The sequence below is a fragment of the Aphelocoma coerulescens genome (assembly GCF_041296385.1).
Source record: "Aphelocoma coerulescens isolate FSJ_1873_10779 chromosome Z unlocalized genomic scaffold, UR_Acoe_1.0 ChrZ, whole genome shotgun sequence".
Taxonomy (NCBI): Eukaryota; Metazoa; Chordata; class Aves; order Passeriformes; family Corvidae; genus Aphelocoma; species Aphelocoma coerulescens.
The window spans coordinates 2,102,405-2,122,122 of NW_027184085.1; the positions used below are offsets into that span (position 1 = coordinate 2,102,405).

The window sequence follows — 19,718 nt, forward strand, 5'->3', positions numbered from 1 at the left end:
ACAAAAAAAATACGACAGTCAAAGAAAGTTCACCCATTCCTTCGTGGCTCTGTTGGGCCAACAAATCTGTCCCGCCAAACAGCCTGACCCTTGGCAGGGGACCACAAAAGGGGAGTAAATTTCTTGTCATCTGACAACTGAGTACCAGCTCATGCCTCCATCTCTTTCTGTGACAGTCATATTTCAGTTGGAAGTTCTTGTAAAATTGGATAACATGATTTTGGTTCCCATGAAAAATTCTCCTGGGTTTCTGTGTTAAATTCTCCCAGGTTTCTGTGTTACTTCCACACTAACCAGGAAAAACAGCAGCAGGAAGTCAGACAGGCAAGAAACACCAGGAGATTTTTTTTTCTTGAAGGCTTTAGAGCTCCTGATATACCTGGCCTACAGCATCACTTTCTCCTCTTGCCTGCCAACATGGCACACTACTGCACGGGTTTGCAGTGAGCCATTTTAAGTGTATCAGGAATTCCGAAGTGGAAAAAAATTAACTAAAAAACAAGCCACCAAGTAAACTGGTAATCTGCCCACACCAAATGGTTTTGTTTGGCCTTATTTTATACACATCCTTCAGCACTGCTACACCAGGACAGGACACACACATGGATGAAAAGAGGACCATACTTGGCTCTGGCAGCAGGGAGAGCCAGGACCACAACCTCCAGAGAGAGGACTATGTGTACAGAGCACCAAACAGATAACATGGAAATCCAACAGCCACAAAGAAGAGGAACTGTCCCCAAAGGGTTTATTCGAGGGACTACGACATCTCAGAAAGAGTGAGCAAGCCCCTGAGTGCTGGCTGTAAGCGGTAGCCGAGATGGCAAATCCCCAAAAAAACAATAGTTGAATGGAAGAAATGCTTTGGCAGTCTCAGGCATCTCAGATTTCCAAACAGACTGCAGCGTGGCTGTCCCCAGTGGAGAAGGCAAAGCCGGAATGCCATCATCCAGGATGCAGCTAAGATGGAGATGGTCCTGGCACTGGCTGCCTTCATGAGGGCTGGGTCTCCACCAGGGTTACCCTGAGCATGGCTCTCTGCCTGCTGCCTCTTTGATATTGGTCTTGGCTCTGAGAGCCCGTGGGATGTTTTAATGCCTGGCTCTTTACAAGGCTGTTGGGAGCAGTGCTTGAGGGTGGCACAGGACATCTCCCCAGTACCAGCCCCAAAACCAGGGAAATAACTGTGAGCACTGCGGTGACCACAGTGGTTTGCATCCGTAATGGTTTTTTAGGCATGATAAAATCCCTGCTCAGCCTCACCCCTTATTACAAACCCCCACCCCAATTTGGATAAATAGCAGCATTTACTTTAAACCCATCCCACAGCTATTAGTTTTGTTTTCACCATCGGCACTGCACAGCTAAGGGCGCTCAGATGAAGGAAGCAGCCATTCACAAATACATTTCAATGGTCAGCAGTCTCCAGCCTTGCCTGCCAAAGTCATCTGTCCACGGAATCTGTATTCCTTGGCACCCCCAGGAGTCAAAACCTATTTTCCAAGGCCAACTGGCTTTTAACCATAAAGAGCGAGGGCTCGCATTTAGCAAACACAGGACGAAGAGGCTTGTTCGTGGCACTGGAAGGAATTCCTATTTACTCTCAGACCACCAGATCTGGTTTTCTGAGATATTCAGTGTGTGGTTTTTTGGTTTTGTTTCTTTTTTTTTTTTCCTTGCAAACTGAATGGCAGGGAATTAAAAAAAAAAAAAAAAAAGAAAATAAGAAAAAAAAAAAAGAAAAAGGAGATGGGAAAAGCTTTCCTGTTTGCTGGAGCCTAGAAGCATTTTATGAGTACAGATCCTCCACATCAAGTTTTCCTGGCATTTCTTTGTTTCCTCTCAGTAACGCAATCACATAAACCGCTTTGTAAAGAGCAATGCTTATTAAAAGGGGAATGTCAAAATAAAAGTTAGTTAAAAACCTTATCTGGTACTAAGCCCTCACAGGCCTAAGTGTGCAAGAGTTTTGCTTTCTGTAGTTTTGCTCTTCTCTCAGACATCTGAGTTTAACTGTCTGGTTGCACTTCAAGTCTCAGGTTATAAGCCAGTCAGCCTGCTACTTTATTTAATTTGTAAATATTGCACAGAAATTACAAAAGTTGCACAAAGACACAGCTGTAGTTTCAGAGGCAAGGGAAAATGCCTGGAAATGAGCTGGGAACCAAACTTAGCTGTAAATTCCTGCAAGAAATGCATGCAGGAACAGTTTTTTTTCTGAAGACATAATGATATTATAAACCAAGCCCTTTATGTTTAAGGGCTATGAATGAAAAAAAGGTTTAAGATTTTAAAAAAACCCAGTTAAGCCAATGTGGAATGGGCAAGATTGTTCGTTTTGAGGCTGTTGCAATAGGATGGGGGAGAACACGCAGCCCTGTTCCTCTACAGGACAGCTAAAAGGTGATGTTCCCATGGCAAGGGGCAGAGCAAACACAGACCAAAGCTCTGCAGTCACTGATCACAGGATGGAAAACACGAGTTAAAAAAGTTTGGAGGAAAAATTTGAAAGAAATAAAAGGCAAAGGAAGGAGAATGTCAAAAAAGGAGCAATGTCTGTGACTTGGCAGCAGTCGGGGTCTAGACAATCATCCAGCATTCAGGCAAAGACGTGTTGTGTGCTTTTATCTTCCCAACGCCCCAGCGAAGAAGAAAAGCCAAGAAGAAATAGGATCTGCAGAGAGGAAGAGCCAAAGCAGGGAGAACGGGGCTCAGATCTCAAAACTTTCTTGACTGCAGAGTATCTCAAAAGCCTGAGAAGCTGGGATGACCCATCCCTGCTCTCAGGTGTGACCAAGGTGCTGGGGACACAGAGCGCCCTGGGAAGAGACAAAATGGGGACATGGGCATCCTGCCACTCCCACTGTGGGTTGCTGGTGTAAACAACCTTGTGCTTGCTCAAGGGCAGCACTGTAGGTGCTCAGATGGCAGCTTGAGGTGATGACCCAAGACGGTGCCTTGGGGTGACGTGCCAAGCCCAGGGAACCAGGCTATAGTAGGACCTAAAAGCACTTCCCAACCTAGGCTCTTAGGTCTGAGACGCTGAAGGGAGGAACAGCTGAAGCTTGAATCACACAGTGACAACTCAAAGAAAAGCAAGAATTCACCCCAGAAAAATGCTTCAGTTACTGGGAAATCCCTCCTCTGTCCCCCTCTGCTCATCCTGAGCCGTAAGGATGCAGTGCCTTGCAGGGAACCATAATTCAGCTACAAGAAAAAGCATCTGGACAGCACAACGGTTTCTTATCTCTTGACTCCATTTAACATTAAATAACTATTTTCACTTCAAAGGCCAAATTCCAATTCATTACAAAACTCCCCCTGACTTCAGTGGGATTTGGCCATCGGACAACATGGAAACTAAAGAGATGTTGAGAGTCACAAAGAAATTGCAAAAGTACTAAAAACCAAGGGGAGACAGTCAGGGTTGCCAAGCTGGAAATAGGATGGTACTGCTTCTGCTATTGTTTCTCCACCCATTTTTTTATTTAACTAACTAAATGAGATACCTTTCAACAGAATTTAGATCTGACAAATGTCTGTTCTGTTGGAGAAGCCTACGCAAAACAAATCTAAAGCTTCAGCTGTCTTGGTGATTACCAGCCTACGTGCTCAGAAATATATGATTCCTGCAAGTTTTTACTACATTGTTTGTTCCTAAGGAAAGGAGCAGGAAGGCACAAGTCTGGGGAAAATAACTCTAGACACGTGAACAGCTGTGGTCTGAAGCACAGTTGCTCTGTCCTGTCAGCCTTGACCATATCCCGAGCGAGATGAGTCTTTTGAGAGCCCCCACCATTCATCTGCCATGTGGGGAGGCTGGAGGACAATGCAGGGCTGCATTCTCCTGGTGGCTGCACAGAGATTTGGGTAAGCAATTCCTACAAACGCTGAGAGGTGAGGAGTTACTTTAGAGCACTGGTCCCATGAGGGGCAGCTGAAGGAGCTTGGGCGGCTCAGCCTGGAGAAAAGGAGGTTCAGGGGGGACCTTCTGCCTCTGACAGGAGAATGCAGCCAGGTGGGGGTCGGGCTCTTTTCTAAGGGAACAGTGACAGGACAAGAGGAAATGGTCTCAAGCTGTGCCAGGTGAGGTTTAGATTCAATATTGGGAAAATTCCTTAACTGAAAGGGCTGTCCAGCCCTGGCACAGCTGCCCAGGGCAGTGTTGGAGTCCCCATCCCTGGAGGGATTTAAAAGCCGTGTGGATGTGGCACCTGGGGACATGGGGCAGTGGTGGCCTTGGCAGTGCTGGGGGAATGGTTGGACTTGATGATCTAAGAGGTCTTTTTCCACCTAAATAATTCTAAGATTCTATACATCTCCAGTGGCATTTGAGACATTTACCTCATGATGCAGAGCACCTTGTACAGCCAAACAGACCAAATACCTGGTGGGCATAGCCAGGGCCACCCAGTAATCAACAACTAATGTGGACTTGCAGACACTCAGGCAAGAGGTTGAGAATGAAGAGCGGTACCAAGGTCAAACCTTCTCCATCACCTGCATCCTTCTGGTGCTTGAACGAACACCTTCCTCACTGCGTTTGACAGACAGTAAGTTTCTGTGCACCCTTTCATCTGCTTGGACACGGTCTCATCTCTGTGTGAGGAGTATAATGCTAAGTCTTGGAAGTGTCTCATGATCAACTTTGCTATTAACATGCCTGCAACTAGTTAGCAACTGTTGTGGCAAGGGATGGATTAAGATCACAGAATCACAGAATGGTTTTGTTTGGAAGGGACTTTAAAGATCATTCAGTACCACCTCCCTGTCATGGGCAAGGACACCTTCCACTACATTAGGGTGCTCCAAGCCCCATCCAACCTGGCCTGGAACACTTCCAGGATCAGCAGAAATGGAGTCTGTGGGACCTTCCATTCCCATGACAAGTCCAGGTCCCTCTTATCTCTGATACCCCGCAAAGCTGGGGAAGCAGCATGCCCCCAGGGAACTCAGCAGCTGTTCCTGCAAATGGAGGACTTGTGGGGCTGGCTCTGTGGGATGACAGGCCACCTCTCTCACCTTCTTTCTGAAAATCCCAACACAATTTTCCATTGAGGGAGGGAAATTAAAAAGAAACCCTCTTAGAGTCACCACCGAAAGAGTAAAATTCTCAATTTAGAACATGGGTTTTTCCCGGCTGTACTAGCTAGCTGCCCAGGAAACTCAGCCTGAAGAGGGAAAAGGCAGGAAGGAGCAAAATCCTCTGAAACATCCCCTGAACAAACCCATTTCTCCAGGCCCAATCTTTCTGAACTAAGCATATTCCAGCCAGACCACAAACAATTGGACTGGTATCCTGAAGCAGGCACTGCTGGAGGGGTTTGGGCATGGCAGTACTGCTGTGGTCAGAAACACCCATCATCACTGGCTTTGAGCATTTAAGAGATGTTGTGGTCCAAACTGGAGGGACTGAAGGATCCCAGTTAGGACCTGGTGGAATTTTATAGCATCTAAAACTGGTCCCAAGAGGTCTGGGGAATATTGTTATTTAATATAATGAGGAAAAGGTATGAATTTCTATTCTAGAGGCCTGACTTCCCCCAGAAGCATTCTTCAGCAAGCCTACCTCCAACAAAGGCCCTCTGATGTTTCGTGTGCATGGATAATGATAACTCAGTCCTGCTTTGATCAGGGAGCATCACAGCCCCAGCCATTTTCTATCCTTGCTGTGACTGAGAGGGGGAAATACTCAAATAAGCTTGACAGTTCCACACAATTTAATCAAAAACCTCAAAACCCCACAGAAAGCAATAACCACCAGCTCCAAGGATGAAGAGCACAGGATTTGTGTTGTGTTTTCCCTTTGGCTTTCTCTCTCAAACTGGTTTCACTTGGCTCCAGTTTCATTTTTGTTTGCATTTTTCTCAGATGAGAAGGGAACAAGATGTCATGCTCACTCCTGAAAACAAAAATGAAATTATTCACACTTCTTTCATGCCTTTCTGTCACCAAGGGTAAAGACCACCCCAGCTGCTAGACTGAGCCCATGTCATCTGGACAGACATGGCATCTTGGAAGTGTAGAAAGTCCGCCTGTCAAAATGGTGGTGATCAAGATTTAAAACCATCTTTAAACAGCTGAGATGAAGTGCATGCTTTAAGTCTTACATGTACGCATCTTTGCAAACATACAATGAACACCAGAGGACAAGCACAGCCAACCAAAACAACCCTGTGAGGGGAGAGATGTTTGTGATGAAGCTCAGAGTCTCTGGCTGCTGGGAAAAGCACCATGAAATCTTCATGTGAGCTGCCTACATGGGTACAGCTCCCTTTGTCACCACCTTGGTCCTGAGGTACAGTCACTGCTAACAACCCTTCCTTTGGGCCTGGACACCACATCTGCCTTTGTTTGCTAGAGATGATTTCATTTGGTCCTCTAGAACATAGAGTCACTATAAACCAACATGGTAGCACTGATTTTCACAGTGAGGGTTGTAAAACACCAGCACAGGTTGCTCAGAGATGTGGTGGACACCCTACCCCTAGAAACATTCAAGGCCAGGTTGGACAGGGCTCTGAGCTACTCTGGTCTAGTGGAAGATGACCCTAACCATGGCAGGGGATGGGACTGGATGAGCTTTAAAGGTACCTCTGAACCCCAGCTATTCTATCAGTGTGATTTTTTGTCTTTACATCCAAAATTCCCACTGACTCTGAAGCAAACGGATGAATGACGAACTTCTCCCACCCCCTCCACAGGACCACCAGACGAATGCCCAGCCAGCAGACTGTGCTGCAGCAGCAGAGACAGCACTGCTGGGCTGAGGGGACATGGCACAACACCCCTCGAGATGGACTCAAAAGCACCAAAAAGCAAAGCTGACTGCTGCTGAAGCCCAGGGACAGCCCTCACACTCTGCAATGCTTGGCTGCACAGGCTGCCTGAGTCAGCTATTTTCTTCTAAGCTTCATGGAAATGAATCTTCAGGAGGAATTTAAGGAGCTGTTTTGCAACACCAGCTTGGGAAAGACATCCCAAGTACAGATGGCATGTGAGATAGCTCTGAAACAGCTCTTTTAGTGCTTTGCTGGATCTCCCACAAATCATGAGGGATGTCGAGATGGAGGCCCTTGCTGCACAGAGCGGGCAAACAGCTAGGAAGGCACCCCCTGGACTTCAAGGCTGACTGCCCAGACTGGTGTAGAAATCACTGCTGTGATTTCATGTAGAAATCGCTTGGAAATGGTTCTCTTTGTAAACTACATTACTTGGAATTACGTTGTTGGATTCTCAGCATACTGTAAACAAGATTGCAAGAATTACATAAAAACCATTGGAAAACACAGTGACAAGGAACTGAGTCCAGTTTAGACAAAATAGTTTAAACTAAGACACGACCACAGTACACAATGTTTCCCAAACACAAACGGATCCTGGGCTACTGGTAAGAATGTGGCTTGAATGAATATGGAATAATCTTTTACTACTTTGCAATAAAAGAGCTTATACTTCAGACTCCAGGCTGCCTCCTTTAAAAATACACCCAGGCTGATCAGTTAACCCGAGATCTGATAATCCTCCAAGAGATATAAACTTTAAACCCATGCCAAGATGCACAGACACAGCCCACCACCACGCCTCCGTGGTCCCGTTCCCCCCAAGACACATCCTAAATAGTACAACGAGCCCCCACCTGCTGCCTTTGTGGTCAGCTGTCTTCCTTTAGACCCCTGTGCCTCTTTGACCTGCAGCAAGGAGACATCCTAGGGTTTTTTTTTCCATATCCTATTTATACCAGTGCTTTCTAGTGAAGAAATAAATGTCTTTCCTGTAGGAGCTAAGGCAAGATTTGACAGGATCTCCTGACAGCTGTCCAGACATATGAGATGACCCAAAGTCAATGGCAAGCAATTACTTCCGACACAGGGATCCAGTAAAACACCAACCCAAGCTGCAGAGGTGCTTTGGACTTAGGTGTGCCAGAAGCCTTTATCAAACACGTAATATAAAATTCTTTAAAAGAGATGCAGCAGGCTCTAGCGTTCAGTGTAGAGCTTTGGGAGACAGGATTGATCTGGAAATTGATTTATTGCAACCCAGTGACAATCCTAAGCCGTTTCCTGAATGTTTACCTAACTCTGTTTCACTGTCAAAAGAAGAGTTCATAGAATTATAGATGGTTTGAGTTGGAAGGGGCCTTTTACAGGTCATTTAGGCAACCCCCTCCGGAATGGGCAGGGTCATCTTCAACAAGAGGAGTTGTCTGCTCCTGACCCCATTCCTGCCTCCTCTCTCATGCTATCCCTAACACTCCCACAGAATTGCTGAGCTGTGCCAGGGTCTGATTCACTCCTAAAATTTAATTTGTCTTGGATGAGTTTTCACTTGTCAGTTTGGATGGGAACACACTGCCTGGGGGCAGGCACAGAGCTGGGCCACCTTCTGCAGCTCCGATGTCACGTAGCTGTTGGCCCTCGCTGCTTGGGGACCCGCACCCCCAGCTTTAATCAGGAAACTAGGAAGATCCACAGCATCTGCACAATGCTGGGAATGGCTGCAGCAATGTTAGTTTAAAGGAAAGAAAGAAGCCTCTTGTCCACTCGTGCCCTGGAGGCTGTCATGCTAAATAAAGACATTATCAGAGAAAGAGCAGAGACTCAGCGCCTTCATGCCTGTCAATGACCTCGACACCTTCCGAATCAATCCAGGGACTCTCTTTCCCACAGATGGTCCCTTGGAGACAGACTGCTGTGGCTGTAGTAGGAATAAATGGAAACAAAACAGTTAACAAATACCCAAAAATAGAGCACAGTTAACTTTTTTTTTTTTAATATGGAGATGAAAAATCCCTGGGTGATTTATGTGCCAGCAGAGATATTAGCGGCATATAATAGATGCAATATTTTTAATACTAATATTTTGGGCTGAGACAAGAGCTGGAATGGAAAGTATTTCCAGTGCCTTGACTTCTTTATTTTGCAAACATCAGTTGCTAACTGGGGTCAGACAGAAATATTGTTTCTGCAATAAGAGCCCAAACAACTTAAGCTGGCAACTTCTTCACACACTAGCCATGCCAGGAGGCCCTGCAGAGCTTCAGCTTGTTAGTCCCTCCCAGGTCTCTGTGGCCAGAGCGTGGCCTAGCATGGGTTTGCAGGGAGAAGAATGGGTGGAAGACACTCTTTTGCTGAGGGTGGCTACTTACCATGGCCAAAAACTGGAAGTCACCACCCAAACCCTGCAACCACACCACTGAAGTGTTGCTGGGCTTCTTCAAATGGGCCAGGTCTCACTGAATGACATCGTGTGAGACAGCAGGTGCCATAAAGCTTTTTATTTATACCCACTGAGGGTATCAACTTGTGCTTGCCCTTATCTCTGAGCTCAGTTGCCAGATACTTTGGGGAGCAATTTGGCAGCAGGAAGCCCTGGGTGCTCACTCCAAGGCAGCGGCACATTTACATTTGAGGATGGAAAGCACGAGAAAGAAACAAGTTATTTCACTTCATATTCACTCCAGCAACCAGCTGCTGACAACACCTCCATGAACTCAGGCTGGAAAACAAGGTGTAGATGGATAAAGCCATTTCCAGTGCTGAGGAGCCGTGCCGGAAACACTCCACCAAAGAGAAAGCCATTCCAACAACAGATCGGTTTCCTAGTGCAGAGGAACCTGCCGCTATATTTCCTTCCCTCAATTCTGGCCGGCTGAAATAGCATCACGTAGTCAGCCGTGTTTTGCACCGTGTGACACTGAGGGAGCAGCCCTGCAGGGCAGGCTCAGGGGTGGCAGGGCTCACACACAGGAGGATCTGGTGGCCACAGGTTCACTGCAAGGTCTGTGGTGGGGGAAGGTCCAACTATAGACTCCTTCCACCTTCCCACCTCAGCTTCCTCACAGGCAAAGGGGAGACGCTGAGAGCAGTCCTCTAGCATAGAGCACTTTGGGGTTGGAGGTGTTTTGTTGTCCATCTCTGTGGCTGTACCCTGGCAGTGGCTCTTGCATTCTCTCCCCGTCACCCATCCTACACCCGACTGACCCAAGAGCACCCCATGCTTGCACACGTAACAAGGACTTTCCTCACATGTTGGGTAAAAATAAATAAATCACACAATCAGCTACCAAAGCAACACCAATACAAGCAATACCAAAGACATGGACCTGCTGGAGTGATTCCAGAAGAGGCCATGGAGATGCTCCGAGGGCTGGAACCCCTCTGCTCTGGAGACAGGTTGGGAAAACTGAGGATATTCCCCTGCACAAGAGAAGGGTCCAGGGAAACCTCATTGCTGCCTTCCAGTAGTTAAAGAGGGCTTATAAAAACTAGAATGACTTTTTACACGGGCAGGTAGTGACAGGACAAGGGGTAATCGTTTTAAACCTAAAAAGGGAAGATTTAGATTAGATGTTAGGAAGAAATTCTTCCTGTGAAGGTGGGGAGGCCCTGGCACAGGGTGCCCAGAGCAGCTGTGGCTGCCCCTGGATCCCTGGAAGTGTTCCAGGCCAGGTTGGAGGGGGCTTGGAGCAGCCTGGGACAGCGGAAGGTGTCCCTGCCCATGGCAGGGGGTAGAACGGGATGATCTTTAAAATCCCTTCCAATCCAAGCCATTCTGTGATCCTGTGAAGATGACCCAGGTGGAGTACCAAAAAATTCCTCAGAGGGTTCTGGAGCATCTCTCCTATGAGGAAAGGCTGAGAGAGTTGGGGCTGTTCAGCCTGGGGAAGGCTCTGTAGTGACTTTATTGCAGCCATTCAGTACTTACGGGGAAAGAAACCTCAAGATCATCAAGTTAAGATCATTTCCATTAAGAAGAGGCGAGCACTGCTGGGAAGCAGCACTGCATGAGTGCCCTGTTCCTCTCATCCTCTTCCTGCTGGTGACCAAGCCAGGTGGCCTTGTGTGACCCATCACATCCTCTCTCTCCTCTTGCTCTTATGGCCTTTCTGTCCAGCTCCAGAGACCAACAGTACATCTAACTGCAAGTTACAAACTCTGCTAATGCAGGATGGCATGGCAACCACAAGAGAAGGGGAGTGATGTCCCAGCAGGAAGGAGGTGGCAGGCACAGCCAGCAGCACATGCGGACAATTACATCCACCCTGCTCGCGCGCCGTAATTCATTAGGCCGTGCTAACATGATCACCCAGCTGAGCCCTGCTAGGAACAAACTGCTAGGGTGTATTGTCCTTTGGGGACCTGCAGCCCGGAGAATTAATTTAGCGTAATAACTCCCAGCGACGCTGCAGAAAATCAAACCAAAATGATGATCTGTCTCTAAACTGCCTTCTGCCAACCCCTTGGCTGGGGCCCTGCCACGGCCAGCTCTGCTCGGGCAGGCAGGGCAAGTACCCACTGCTGGGACTGTCATGACTATGAAGACTTAAGTCCTTGAGGAGTCTCATCACAAAGGACCAGCATTGCAATCAGGAGCTCTTCATCTTGTTCTTGAGGAGGCTCGGCTTCAGCTGGCACAGCTTTCTTAGTCATGTGGTTTAGTTTCAGGTAGTACTGTGAGAAGCAGGGAGTTGGGACTTGATGATCCTTACGGGATCCTTCCATTTTGACACATTCTACTAATAGGACCAGGGGGAATGGTTTTAAACTAAAGGAGAAGATATTTAAATTTGGTATTAGGAAGAAATTATTGACTGTGAGGCTGGGGAGGCCCTGGCACAGGGTGCCTAGAGAAGCTGTGGCTGCCCCTGGATCCCTGGAAGTGTCCAAGGCCAGGCTGGATGGGGCGGAGCAACCTGGGACAGTGGAAGGTATCCCTGCCCATGGCAGAGGGGTGGAATAAGATAATTTTCAAGGTTCCTTCCAACCCGAACCATTCTATGATTCCTGTCTGAGATGCACCCTTAGTGCAGTTGCTCCTGAAAACATGACCTATCCTTCATCACTGGTTCAAAGTTTTTAAATGCTAGGCAGAACTGCACCTATTATTTTAACATCTCTGCTTAGGTGCTTTCAGTTTCTTAGAGGAGTTTCTTGCATCGTTACATTCTAAACACTAGATGCTAGTATTGCTGTTTTCCATTGCAGGCAAGCACATCACCAGGCTCACTTTTGCCCTTAAAAAGAAAAAAAAATATCGGTCCTGCATTTGCTTCTCTTTGAGAAGAGGCAGTTTTTCACAGCCACCACTACGCTGGCTCAACTCCCCCACACCCTGCTCAGCATGGGTGGCTGTGACATCCTCGTTGGGTTTGGGGTGTTCCCTCTGCACCCCCAAAACCAGTCCCCTCCAGTAAGCCTCATCAGCTCCCAGGAGGGCATGGAGAAGACAGGAGCATAAGGATGAGGATAAACCCCTGACTTCCAGATGCTGCTTCAAGGGTTCAGACTCATGTGCTGTTAAACCTAATTAATTTGATTTGGAAATCCTAATGAGAAGGAAAGGGGTGTTTCAACTTCTTCAATTCCTTCCCTTCCTCTCTCTTTCTTCTGTTCCAACAGAAGTTCAGCAATATGCTGCAAATCACTTAGCTCAGTGCTAATTCTCAGTGAGTACCCAGTCCATCTCAAGCATTTAGTTTTGTTCCAGTTAGGAATGGCCCTTCAGCCCTAAAATAACGCCTTGATATTGTTGTTTTTAATAAACATCCTCTCCTCTCACTGCAAAGCCCTCAGCAAATGGCCCTGAAAGAACAAAAGACATTTCTGTATTGTTTTAAGTTCTCTTCCTTTCTGAAAAACCTCAATTAAAGCAGTGAAAAAGCTACTATACTCTGTAATTATGAACTCATTTCTATTCACTCGCTCAGCAGGAGAGCTTTGTCCTGTTGACCTCTGGGAATGGGTTTCTAAGGCTTTTCCAAAATTTCACAGCCTTAAAACTGACACACTCATGCCAGCCGTAAAACACGTTCACCTTCGCCTTCACCCAAAATAACTTGCAATCTTCAAACCCAGGGCGAGAGCCACTCCTGTGACTATTTTTATTTGTGAGAGGAGCCTTAGCGCTGGCCATGAATGGACTGGCTCTGGAAATAGTGCAACCCATTCAAGACAGCATGAAAACTGCATGAATATGGGCTGTCATCCGATTGTAAAGAGTTTTCAAATAAATACCTTGGCATGTCACACTCCTGAGTGATGGCTGGGCTTCTCTTAATCTTCCTAGTATAAGAACTACCTGGCCTGAAGAGGATGCATCCCAACCTCCTGACTTGCCAGTGGGATGTTTGTGGGAAGAAGTGTGGAGATTTCTTTTGGTAAAGTTCCACTGAGAAAAAAAATCCTGTGAGACAAAATGCTGGGACAGCTTGGTTATGTGTATCTTTAAACACTCAGTGCAAGATTAAGGAAGGTAAAAAAGAGGGAAAGACATTTTTTATAAGAAATGAAACAGTAGAAAAGAAGATGATGCCTGATAACACAGAATTAGGTAATAATGAATGCAGAGGAGAAGATTTTCACATAAAATAAATTAATAATGCCCTTCAAACACAAGCTAGAAAAATAGCTTTAAAATAAGTTCAAAGTTTAAATAGAACTACAAATTGCACTGCTTTAGGGCCAGTTACTGACGCTCCCATGACTTCACATGTCCATAACACACCTCAGCACATATATTTATTTTGTCTTTACATTTAAAACCAAATCTAAGGGAACATATGAACATTGACAACACAGCTTAGGCACCACTCATCAACCAATTTCCCAAGATTCCACTCAAGTTTTTGCCTGAAATGTGCAAAAAGCACCACAGCCATGCACCTCTTGATAACCACTCCAGTTAAGCCTGTTTCTATCTTAGGACATAACAGATGCATCAACTGGACATTGACCCACCAGCTCTCTACCAGAAGAAAAGTTCTGGAAGAAGATGCAAATCGATAATTGATGTAACAATGAGCTAGGGGTTGTAGCCTTTAAGGGGCTCAGAGCTAAACGTGTTCACCTGTGATGACAACAGTTCTGATGACACCTGTTCATGGAAGAAACAAGGGCAAGAAAAGGCTACTACACACCTCACACAAGCTGCTGAGACACCAGTGGCTGGTGTTGAATCCTGCCCATCAGCAGCACCAAGCCAGTTTGGCTGGTAGGCCTTGGAAGGGTCACCACTGCCTCTTTCTCCTATCTCACCTGTCACTTTTTAATTAACTGTATACTTTGTGATTGATGTGTTGAGTTTTATTTGGTTTCAGTAGAGGAAAGAAAAAGAACAAGGGTGCAGGTACTTACTTCACCATATAACTTAGGGCTTGGGTTGGAAGGGACCTTACAGACCATCCCTTTCCAACCCCCTGCCATGGGCAGAGACACCTTCCACTATCCCAGGGTGCTCCAAGCCCCATCCAACCTGGCCTTGGACACTCCTGGGGATCCAGGGGCAGCCACAGCTGCTCTGGGCACCCTGTGTCAGGGCCTGCCCAGCCTCACAGACAGCAATTCCTTCCCAATATCCCATCTAACCCTCCCCTCTGGCAGTGTGAACCCATTCCTCTTTGTCCAACCACTACATGCCCTTCTAATGAAAGTCTCAATCCCAGCTGAGACTGGGATGCCAAGCCTGAAGTGTCTGTTCTTGCTGAAGAGAGCCAGAAACAAATCCTTATCCCACCACTCTCTCCAGTGTGAGGTGTTTTGGCTCAACTCCTCCCATTTCTCTTTGTTTTTCAGACTTCCTTGGTTCTGGTCAACATGGGAAGGCAAAATAAAGCAAGGAAATCTGTTCTCTTTAAGATGAACAGGCTAATTTTTCTTAAGTGGGGGTGAAGCATCCTCCAAACTTCATTGAACACATCCCCTCTGAGCATAATGGGAAGTTGGGCCTCTAGTTCATATCTGGTCAACGCAGTTATGGACACATGCAGGGAGATCCAGATGGCAGTGACACTGGAGGTGCTTTACAGCATCTTATTTGGCTTCCAGCCATTTTGGTGCTGGTGTCATAAGGTCTGGTGTTTGACAGCTCCTTGCATGGAGTTCCAGACAAGCTAGGGCACCTAAAACCTGTGATCACGGAGGTGAAGTCCAGCAATCTCTGGTAAAGGTGAGCACTGAAATGAGGTCTCCCATTCAAAGCCTTGATCCCCTCAAAGCCTTGGACTTAGGAGTAGCTGTTCTCCTAACCTTCTCCACAGTTGTACAGCCACCATAAGCTCCTGTTCCCCATTCCAAAATGCTCACAAAAATCACAGAATCACACAGTGGTTTGGGTTGGAAGGGACTTTAAAGATCACACTGTTCCACCCCTGCCACAGGCAGGGATACCTTCCAGCAGACCAGGCTGCTCCAAGCCCTGTTCAATCTGGCCTGGAACATTTGTGAAGAGCCATCAGTGACAACAACTCACTGACCTCCAGACCAACCCCTGATGCCACGCAGTAAAAAGATACCTAATAAATGCTGAGTTTTGATGAAAACCACCTCCACCACAGTCTCCACCACAGCCACATGCTGGAGTTCTGGATTTTTTTTTTGCTGGAGCAATTATTTTGCTTTCTGTGAAGCAACATCATAAGACCCTGAGCTTAATCAGAAGAGAATTACATTTCTATCAAGGTTTCATAACAGTGGCATGGTTTGCCAGTGGTACATAAAGTCTTTCAACCAGTGGCAGAGACAGAGACAAACAACCTGCAAAGCCTCCTGATGCCATGAAGTCTACTGGTGGCTTGGCAATTTGGGTTAAATTTAGTCTGCAGGACAGGGGTCACTTCAGTCCCCAAGGCTGAGAAGAAAAAAAAGGGTATAAAAAGTCTTGTGTTTTAGAGTTTTTATGCAATGACAAAGCCACTCTCAATAGAGAGGTGGCAACCCTGCAGCTGAGAAATACACCCGGCTCACTCCTGCCTCCTGGCATTAGAAAAAACTGAACAATGAAAGGAAAGGATTAAATCTGCTTAGATGAGTATCTTCTAACCCTTCTGCATTGGTTTTTGGCTAGGCACATAAGGAGGATGGAGCAGATATGGAGAACTGTAATGGACATGCATCTCCTGATGTCCTGCTCACGCGGACCACGTCCTGTTGAACTCATAATCTATCTCATTATCTTTCTCTTGCCATTAGTCTTGAGCCCACAGAGCTCTCTGACTTTCACACAAGTGCTTTAACCTTGCACATGCATAAAATGCAGAATCCTTTTGGCTGTTGCCAGCACCAGGAAAGGAGCTGTGAGCACGGCACCCCTTCTGCGGTGTGCTCTGCCGGCAGGATCGCGGCCACAACACCTGCCCTTGGGGGTGATGCATGGCTGGGCATACTTCCACTGACATCCTCAAGCATGTAAGGCCTCAGTGCTGCTCACAATGCCAGAAACGAGAGGGTGGAAAACCTCTACTCAGCCCGCCACAGCTTGAGACATGGGTGACAGGCAAAACATATTCCCCAGGGGATGCTAAATACCAACTGCTCCACCTCACTGCTCCCAGTGTTTCACACGGACCACTCCGATGATGGAAAGACCCTACATCTGCAGCTCTGGGGATGGTGCTGGGGCAGGTGACTCGCTCTTAGATAAGCTGGCCCAGGACTGATGCTAGATGTAAATTTGGCTGCACTCAGATGGCTTCTGCAGAGCTGTTGAATCATCTGTGTGCCCTGTAGGTACCAGGGCTCAGATTACTACACGGGGTATCACAGAATCCTAGAATGGCTTTGGTTGGAAGGGACCTTAAAGCTCATCCTGTTCCCACCCCCTTGCCATGGGCAGGGACACCTTCCACTATCCCAAGTGGAAGCCCCCTCCAACCTGGGCTGGAATACTTCCAGGGATCCAGGGGCAGCCACAGCTTCTCTAGGCACCCTGTGCCAGGGCCTGCCCACCTTCACAGTCAAGAGTTCCTTCCCAATCCCTAAGCTAATCCTGCCCTCTGGCAGTTTGAAGCCACTGCCCTTTGCCATGCTGTGTTCTGCTCACTGAGCCATGGTAAAAGGCAGAAAAAGGTGTTGATAGAGACAAAGAACCCCCAGACCTCACCTCCAAGAGTTCCCTCCTGCCAAGAAGTTGCAGCACTCCACCAGGAGCTCCACAGTTGAGTCACACCAGCTGCATGTCCGTAGGGTGTCAGGAGGTGGCTTTTTGATCATTAGAGGACTGCTCCTTCAATGGGGAGCCTTGTGCAGGCTTTGTTCTCAACAACCTCCTCTGTGGAGGAGTGGAGTCCCCGTGCTGTGACCCCTGGCAGAGCCTTTTGCCTGGAAGGAAGGGCAGTGGGGCAGGGCGATGCCAGGGTGTCTGGCCAGCACAGCTCTGTAGGTCGAAAGGGCTCCTGGTTGACCCTTCCCGATACCATCTCTGCCCTGCTCCATCATCACCTCACCCAGAGAGCAGCTGCTGGGCCAACCAGATGCAAATGACAACAGGTCCTACCCAACAGCCTCATGAGAGGGCATGGGAGTAACTACAGACACAGGGAAGAATGACTTCGTGCTGCTGCAACTCCCTGCAGTTCTACCTGTTACTGCCTTGGTGTCAATCAGACCTTCCTCTGACTTCCAGTCTTAATTAAATGGCCAGGTTTTTTTTTTGCTCACAGCAATGTGTTTCTTCAGCAGAAACTGCCCTTCTGGCCCTGCACCTTCTACCCCCGGGTACCTCGAGAGCATCTGCATCTGCCTCCAGCCTCTGCCAGGCAAGGCTGAACCAGCTGACGTGTGTGAGGCAGCATTTCCTTCTCTGTGCTCTCAAGTTTATTTATCCTTCACTTCCCCAGGTGACCCTGGATCATCTTATTAACAAACAGAAGAACAAAAAAAGGCGGAAAACTTTTGCTTTCCATCTTATCTCATCTTAAATCCCCCTTGCTTATGGCTCCATCTCACTCCAGCTCCACACGGTCCTGCAACTCCCACGCAACCTCATATCTTGTCCCTGAATGAGGAGATCTTGCCCTTGAAGGAGCAAGCTGGGCCAAGCTGATTCCTGTGGTGTTTTACGACAGGGTGAAGCGGTAGAGTGCCCTTTATGGTGTTTTGAAAGGAAATTGTACAGGAACAATGTCCCAAGCAGCATGGCTATTGAAAACCCTTCACAAAAGGAGTTTGTCACAAGAGGAAAAGCAGCTTAATCAGTTGAACTAATCACTGTAGGTGGTTGAGTGTCCCCGAGGGTCTGTAAAATTAAATATAATGGGAAAAGAAATATATCACAGCTTGCCTACGCTCCTCAGTGGAGCCGCCAGCGGATATGGGACGTTCCCTGCCTGGCCCTGAGCCCGCTGTGACCGTCCTCTGGGCAGTCCCTAGGCAGAACCACCTCCTTGAAAGACCCAGGCCAGGGCCACATGGCTGGGCTGGGATGAGCCCCAGGAGGTTTCTCAGCAGAGCAGGCTCTGGCTGGGGAGTGGGGACAGGGATGCCCACTCCATGCACTCACCCCAGATAACCCAGTGTGCGGCGTGGGCGTCAGCAGGAGGGTCAGGGGTGCTTTCACAACCCTCCTGCTTCAGGAAGAGGAAACTGTCCCTGACAGCCACCCGGGGCTCTCCAGGGAAGGAGGATATTTCTGCCTCCCCCAGCTCTGAATCTAATTAAGTCCAGAAAACACACAAACACACAAAAAAATAATCCAGGCTGTTTTTTCCTGATCATTTAAGTGCAAAGCCAAGTTAACGCTAGGAAGTAAATAAATTCAGACAATGCTAGAGAAAACTTGGGGACATTTCTGTAATTCTGTCCTTGAAAGCTTTAAGTATTTGAGGCATGCTGAAGGGAGATGGAGAGAGCTCCTGAGACTCTATGCTCCCAACCCTTCCCTCCATGTATGAGCCAGGAGGATCCATGCAGCCTTCTGCTGCAGCTCCCCACACAGGGGATTTATGTAGGGTGGATTTCCCAGGTGCAGAAACACCCCTCTTAAAATCTCATCCAACAGGAGGAGGTGATGACACAAAGCTCAGTCACAGCTTAAGGTGATGGTTCTTCACCAGAGGCTGTCTGTGACCCCCAACAATCCTGGCTGGGACCAGCAGGGCAGCCCCTCATGGCTTTGGTCACACCAGCTGCACAGAAGAACCACATGAGATTCTCACTTTTCCTACTGAAAAGAGGAATTCAGAGGCCTCTTTTGCAAAGAGGGGATTGACTAACTCTCAGGCTTTCACTTCATCCTCTCCAGGACATGGGGCTGTTCTCTCTGCCATCCTCTCCTCTTCTTGCCCACAGACAAGGATCACCAAAAGCGCCGTGAGGTACCAGCCAGCATCTGTGCACACCCAGGGATTTGCTCTTGGTAAGGTATTCAGCCTGATTTGTCTTTTGAATCCAACAAGATGTTGGATCAATGTGATTTCAATGGTGCAAACTTTTTAAGACTTTTCCAAAAACCTTTTCCTGGTCCTCAGAAAAACTGTGCCCTTCCTCAAGTGACACAGAACCATTTCAGTACTGCTAACTAAGACCAAGAAGTAGGTACAACCTCACCTGCCTTAACCCATTGCAACTCCATGTATTGCCTGTAAATCCTACCTGAACTGGCAGTGGTTTTTATCATTCCTACGAGGCTGGGCAAGCCTCTGTGTGTGCACTTCCAGGCATTTCCAGGCCAAAGGATTTGGCCAGCTGGACTCTCCATTCCAAACACATCACACTACGAGGCCATGGGAACTGGGGGAACCCTGTGCAACATAAAAGCCAACTTGCAATGCTTAAAAAGGGGGGGTTTTGGGAACTTTTTGAAAAACAAGGGGCCAAACCCAGAGCCCACCTGTCCAAGGAGATCACATCCCAGCACAGCTTGTGCTCTTCCACGAGAGAGGCACTGGGTTGGGAAAGGTCAGAGTAGAGGACTTGAGAAATGGGTCTGGAGTGCCCCAT

At 47.6% G+C, this 19,718-nt stretch overlaps 1 protein-coding gene across 3 annotated transcripts in view; it reads right to left on the reverse strand.

Moving 5' to 3' along the window:
* Positions 1-19,718, reverse strand: part of CTIF (cap binding complex dependent translation initiation factor) — a 148,106-nt gene that overhangs the window by 44,336 nt on the left and 84,052 nt on the right. The window lies entirely within an intron of this gene.